The following is a 7,292-nucleotide window of genomic DNA, read 5'->3' as shown; positions in this document are numbered from 1 at the left end:
GTGGAAGACATTTTGCCTTAAGAGACCATTGGGAATTTTTTAAGTCCTTGCATTGCAATGAAGTGCTAAGTCTACCAGGAAAATTCCTCGCACACTGTGGTTATTGCTGAGTACAAAGTTCTCCTGGTTCTGCTCCTTTCACTCAGCATCAGTTCATATGTCTTTCTGGGCCTCTCTGAAGTCTTCCTATTCATCATTTCTTGTAGAAGGTAAGTAGTTTTTAAAAACCTATACTGAGAGAAAAATGAGAATCAAAGAAAGGATAGGACCTTGGCTTAAGGTGGAGAGAAGGCAGAGATGCTCAATCCTTATTTTGTTTCTGTTTTCTCTGAAAGCAGGATAACCTTTACACGGGATATGACCAAATAGCAATAACTAACAGAGAGTAGGAGATAGAATGAGGGCACTTATCCACCATTGATAAATTCAAATCACTTGGCCCAGATCCTTGGGTCCTGAAGGAACTGGCAGCTGGGACTGCTGAGCCTGTGATGTCTGAAGGAATATGGAAAATAGAAGAGGTACCATAAAACAGGAAAAGGGCAAATGTTGTCCTGAATTTCAAGAAAGAAAAGTCTTTGAACTGTAGGCCAATGAACTTGCCTCTGATACTTGAGGAAAATTCTACAGCAGATCCTTAAGGAGACAGTTTTCCAACATCTAGAAAGGGAAATGTAATTCCAAAGAGCTAGGATGGCTTCACCCAAAAATAGGTCATGCCAGGCTAAGCTTCCTTCTGTATTTCCTTCCTTCCTTCCTTCCTTCCTTCCTTCCTTCCTTCCTTCCTTCCTTCCTTCCTTCCTTCCTTCCTTTTTTGGCAGGATTACTAATCTAGTAGATTAAGGGGTTGTGTATAGTTTACCCAGATTTTCAGAAAGTTTTTGGCAGAGTATATTATGTTATTCTCATGGAGAAGAAGGAGAAATATGGATTCGATGATAATACAATCCCATGGATTCAGAAATGATTGGGTGGCTAGACTCAAAGATTAAGTGATAATGGTTTACTGGCAGATTAAATGATAATGGTTCACTCTGGAGTGCCCCAGAGATCTGTGCTTTGTCTTGCTGTTTTAAATTTTAATCAGTGCCTTTGATAAAGGCATAGATGGCATGGTCTCCAGCCATACCTACAGATGACACAAGGCTGGTAAAGATAGCTAAGACAGTAGGAATCCAAAAGGATAATGACAAATAGAGTATTGGGCTGAATCTAATAAGATTAAATTCAAAAGGAATAAATGTAAAGTCTGGCAACTGGGGTACAAAAAAAATTAACTTTAAAAGTATAAGATGGGGAAGCATAGAAAGACATAGAAGCTGTTTGGAAAAATATTTGGGGAGTATTAGTGGACCACAAGTTCAATACGAATCAGCAGTAGAATATGGCTAAAAAGTTAATTCAATCTGGGCTTGTGTACAAAAGAGCAGAGCTTCCAGGAAGGAGATGATAGTTCTATTATACACCCTGCCCTCATCAGACCTTATCTGGAGAATTATGTCCTGATCTGGACATCAGAATTTAAGGACATTGATGAACTAGTGCATGTCCAAAGATGGGCAATTAGGATAGTGCAAGGTGTGAAGTCCATAGAAGGATCTGTTGAAGGAACTAGAGACATTTAGCCTGAAAAAGAGAAGATATGGTAGATGTCTTCACGTGATTCAGAGACTAGATTGATTCTGTTTTAGTTCCACAGCGTATAACCAAGGGTGATGGGTCGAATCCCAAAAGACTAAAGTTTAGGCTTGATGTCAAAATAAAAAAAAATGCCTTCCTGCAGTTAGGACCCTCTCCAAGTAAAATGCCCTGAGTTAAGAGGTGGTGGGCGCCTTCTCCTTGGAGGACTTCCAGATCTCAGATTTGTTAAGGTAGGGATTCCTTTTGTATATGGGTTTTGCCAGATGGTCCTGGTGGTCCCTTCTAACTCTCAAATTTCGTAATTCTCTGAAGAATTTCAGGATTAAATGCCAGCTATTGTTTCTATTGTAGACTGTAAAGCTCCAATATCAAAAATGAGCTAGAATTTCTATGACTTTTCTGCTCTCTTCTGAGTGGCATTTAAGACCTTGGAAACTATGTAATTATAGGTTAAATTCTTTCCTCCTAAATCTGTAAGCATAGTGGAAAGAGCTCTGACTTTGGAGGCAGAAGACCTGGGTTCATATTTGGGCTCAGCTATTTAGTACCCATATGATTTTGAGCAAGTTCCTGTCCCTTTCTTGGCCTCAGTTTCCTTATCTGTAAAATGAGGGTCTTAGACTCTATGGTTCCCAATCTATCGGCAGAATACCCTTAGAGGACTGCCCTCAGAATTATTGCAAGGGCCTAAGAATCCATATGTATACCAAACATTGTCATTTTAATTTTCATTTAGCTTAAATAAATTTTGCACCATGATTCAGTACAATAGATATACATATATGGACTTTAAAAAGGAGTTGCCCATACTTCAAGAGGCAGGGGAGGGAGGAAGAAGAGGGGTGGAAAGCACAGTGCCTGCATACAATAGGCACTTAATAAATGTTTATTGACTGACTGAAAACTCCTGGATTAAAGGATCTCTAAGATCCTGTCCAGCCCTAAATATAAACCTATTTCAATCCCCTAATTTTGCAAGTCACGTTCTGACTTTGTCTCTAAAATAAGCATACATGATTACAGGATTTAAAATTGGAGGTGCCATAAAGCAGTGGGGTTAACCTGGAAAAGGAGGTGGATAAGGGATCTGGAAACTTGGTGAGGAAGAAAATTACATCTTTATTAAGAACCTCTAACTGGAATTTAGCATTTCATTCAGTTACGATTTTACGATGTCGAGAGACATCACTAGACTGCCAAAGTGGTTCATGACACAGAAGAGGATTGGGTCCCTACTCTAGAGAAAGGGGAAAGTGAAACAGAAAGGGAGAGTGATGTTCCCAAAGTCGAATCAGGTCTACCAATTCCAAATGTCTCGCTCTTTTCCTGTTACTATTGGAAGGAGCTTTGAAGACACTCTAAATCAACCCCTCCTCCTTTTACATTTGAGAAAACTGAGGTCCAGAGGGCCATCACACAGATAAGTTAGTAGATCCGAGATTGGAACCCCTTGTGGGGAAAAGTGCTAATAGCCACTCCATGCATGAGCCCTTCCTCTTTCAGGGGTCAGTTTATTCTTCAGTAGACTGGGTGCATCAGAGTGGGACGGTGAGAACTAGATCATCTTTCTACACGTGTAACAATAAGTCCCCACCCCTGTCTGGGCCTCCGTTTCCTCATACGCGAAAGGAGAGGATTTGGCTGGGTGATTTTCTAGGTGGTGTCCCGCTCTAACTCTTATGGTCACTGCTCTACGAGAGGGCTCTTCCAGTTGCGACACTCATTTCCCAGGTCTGTGGCCGGAATCGGCGAGTCGATGGGCGAACCTCCATGGGCGGGAGGTAGGGGGTGCAGGGAGTTGATGTAACCACGCAGCGTCCTCTGCCTTTGTTAGAAGATGCTCAAGGCTGGGCTGCCCATCAGAGAGATTTGCAGCATGGACTCGGCAGGGTCAATTCCAGACCGGAAGCCCTCGCCCTCCCTCTGCTGGGAGCACGAGAATTTCCCCGGGAATCACAGCACTAGCAGGTGAGAGTCGCCTCTCGCCCGCCCCTTCCTGGATCTTGCGCAGCTGTGCTGGAGGCGTGGGAGTGGCACGGGGCCGGGCAGTGCAGGGCACAGTGAGCGCTCTGGGGCTGGGCACTGGCCTCGATTGTGGTCAATTTGTGAGTATAGCCCCCCAACCAAGACCTCTACGCTGTAGGCGACTGGGGGAGGGAGTTTTCCGAAAAGGTGCATTGTGGGGAGTGCGTAAGTTCCTATTAGGCCCCTGAAAGTCCATCTTGTGATTTAAAGAGTTCCAAGCCTCCTTCCTTCTCACGGACTCTCCTCCACATTTGAGTTTGACCTAGCTACAAGACTATTCCCACCAGCACAATTCGTAGGCTGAAGCGTCCCAGACGCTGATTGATTTGTACTCTGACTCTGCTAGGAGGAACTAGAACCTATGTACCCAGTACACAGATAGGAAACACGAGGTGCTTACTTGGTGGGGAGAAGTAGGATATCTAGAATTCACACTTATGTCAAATGCCCTGTTTTTAATGTGAGGCAGGGAGCATGGGACAAGAGAGCCAATGGGCTGGCCCAGAACTAGGCTTCTTCAATTTTGTTGCTTTTTCGACTAAGATTTGTGGGGTCATAAGATGTAAGATTTAAAGCTGGAAGGGAACCTTTGAGATCATCTGGTCTACTTTACCGCAGTGCCCTACCCTCCCCCTCTCCCAGTTTTACGAAGAAGGAAACTGAGACTTAAAAAAGTGTTGTACCCATGGTCACATGGGATTACTAAATAGTTCCCAGGCCCTGGAATCTAGAGTCATAGAATTCCAGACTTTCAGAGTTGGAAAGGACCTCAGAGAACCTTTCATTTAATTATAATTTTTTTTTAATGTAATCAGGGTTAAGTGACCTGCTCAAGATCACACAGTTCATAAGTGTCTGAATAGGCATTGGAATTCAGGTCCTCCTGACTCCAGGGCTGGTGCTCTATCCACTTCCTCCCCTAGCTGCCCCATTTGATTATGGTTTAATAAGGACCTTCTGTTGCCCAAATAAAAGTTTTTTGGTCTTGGAGAACTTCAGTGAGGAAGAACCTACTACTTGGAGAGGCGATGTGCCATAGTGGTTGGTGTACTGGCCTTGAAATGGGGAAGGCAGGGGTTAAATCTAATTTCCGACCCTCCTTAGCTGTGTAATTGTAGGCAATCTCTCTGAGCCTCAGTTTTGTCATCTGTAAAATGAGGTTAATGCCTGTAGTAGCTGCCTGAAATGGTTGTAAGGTTAGAATTTTAAAGTTCTATGTAAATATCGGTTATTGTTACTTTCCGAGTCAGATCATTAACACTATGGGGAAATTCTTATTAAAATTTCTCCTTAAAATTAGCATGTATCTCTCTATAACTTCCATCCATTGTTACTAGTTCTGCTTTCTGGGACAAAGCAGAACAAGTCTAATCGTTTATGGGACAGTCCTTCAGATACTTGAAGACACATCATATCTCCCTTCAATCTTCTCTTTTGGAGGCTAGACATCTCTGGTTCTTAGACAGCATGTTCTCATGACCCTTGAACAGGCTGATAACCCTTCTGGGGACAATCTGCAGCTTCTGGATGCTCTCCCCAAAATGTGCCTCCCAGAACTGAAGGGCATAATCTGAATGTTGTCTCATCAGGGCAGAATACTGTAGGCATATCACCTCCCTAGTTTTAGAAATTATGCTTCTCAAAAAGCTCAGAGGAGATTTTTTTTAAGCTGCCATATTATGTTGACTATATAGAACCTGCAGATCCATAAAACCTTTGTATCTTTCTCAGATGAATTCCTACCTAGCCATGCTTTCCATATATTGTGATTGCAAAGCTGATTTTTTGAACCTAGGTGTAAGAATTTATTTCTACTTTATTTTTTTTAAATATCTACTTCATTTTATTAGATTGGCCCCAATATCTGATCCTGTTAATTTTTTTGAGTGAGGGGGGATCCTGACTCTTTCTTGTAGTGTATTAGCAGTCCTTCTCACCTTGATATCGTTTGAAGATTTGATGAGGATACTACATATGCCTTTATATCCAGTATTTCAGTAATTTGTGATTTCATTGGTTATAGGTTCTTCCTTCATTGATGACCATTGAGAGCTGCTGAAGATGAAAACTGAATTACTCTGTAGTTATCCTGATAATGAGTATCTTTGAATTTAATGAAATTTGTCCTCGGATGATGAACATATTCACTAAGGTGGTATTCAAAGCATTTTTAACTTCTTAGGATGTTCTAGAGATTATGTTTCACTGGCATAGCCTTCAAGAACTCAGGATCACTTCCACATTTGATGAGGATTCAGAACAGGAAAGCTTGGAGCTGATGACAGATCTCTGGGGTGCTTTAATGAAAACCTTCCTCCTAAGTTGGCATCAAACCAATTACAACTCTTTGAGTCTGGTCATTGAACCATTCTAAATCTACACAATTATACTATCATCTAGACCAGTGGTGGGGAGCCTGCAGCTGTGAGGACTCATGTGGCCTTCTAGGTCCTTGAGTGCAGCCTTTTGACTGGGCCCAAGTTTTACAGAACAAATCCTTTTATTAAGAGGATTTGTTCTGTGAAGTTTGGATTTTGGATTCAGTCGAAGGTTCGCACTTGAGGACCTAGAGGGCCACATGTGACCTTGAGGTTGCAGGTTCCTCACCCCTGACCATGTTTCTCTAGCTTATTCATAAGAATAGCATAAGAGACTTTGTCAAATACTTTGCTAAAATTTACAGCATTTTCCTGATATAGTCTGTAACCCTTTCAAAAACAAAATGAGGCTCTTCTTGCTTTAAATCTGTTATTTTAATTTAAAATATTGTTATGAGTTCTTTTAATTAAATTTTCTTTTTTTCTAGTATCAAGTTTTTTTCTCCTACTTCCTTCCCACTAGAAAAAAAAAGAAAACCATTGTAACAGATAAGCATAACCAACTAAACAAATTTCTATATTATCCATATCCAAAATGTGTATCTCATTTAACGTATTAGTCCATCACCTTTCAGTTGGAAAGTAGGTAGAATTCTTTATCATTGGTCACCTGATAATTGATTGTTATGTTGATCAGTTCTTAAGTCTTTCAAAACTGTTTATTTTTGCTATAGTGATGTTAGAGTATGTATTGTTCTTCTGGATCTGCTTGCTTCACTCTGCATAAGTCCATATAAGTCTTCCCAGATTTCCAGATTTCATATAGCATGACAGTGTTCCATTACATTCATATCCCACAATTTGTTCAGCTACTCTCCAATTGATGGGAACCCCCCTAACTTCCAGTTTCTTTCTACCACAAAAAGCTGCTATATTTTGTTACCTATAGGATCTTTTTCTCTTTCTTTGATCTTCTTGGGGTATAGGCCTAAAAGGTGTGTGTGTGTGTGTGTGTGTGTGTGTGTGTGTGTGTGTGTGTGTGTGTGTGTGTGTGTGTGTGTGTGTGTGTGTGTGTGTCCTTCATTGCTGAAAAAGACCATGCCATCAGAGAAATAATGATGTAACTTGCACTTGACTTTGTTTTGAGTGAGGGAGGGCTGTGCAGGTCACCAGCCTCACTTCTCCTCCAGAACCATCTGAATCCAGTGACCAGATATTCATCAGAATGAGGCAATTGGAGTTGAGTGACTTGCCCAAGGTCACACAGCTAGTGAGTGTCAAGTGTCTGAGGTGAGATTTGAACTCAGG

General features: G+C 41.5%; 1 long non-coding RNA gene across 1 annotated transcript; it reads left to right on the top strand.

Moving 5' to 3' along the window:
- The first annotated feature begins 3,639 nt into the window (after positions 1-3,639).
- On the top strand, positions 3,640-6,474 carry LOC140519013 (uncharacterized). Its single transcript, XR_011972071.1, has 2 exons — positions 3,640-3,746; positions 5,690-6,474. It is a non-coding gene; the product is annotated as an uncharacterized lncRNA (long non-coding RNA).
- Positions 6,475-7,292: the final 818 nt, after the last annotated feature.

Source organism: Notamacropus eugenii, chromosome 1, assembly GCF_028372415.1.
Source record: "Notamacropus eugenii isolate mMacEug1 chromosome 1, mMacEug1.pri_v2, whole genome shotgun sequence".
Lineage (NCBI taxonomy): Eukaryota > Metazoa > Chordata > Mammalia > Diprotodontia > Macropodidae > Notamacropus > Notamacropus eugenii.
The sequence above is the reverse complement of the archived record's forward strand: the minus strand, read 5'-3'. Positions and strand labels throughout refer to the sequence as shown.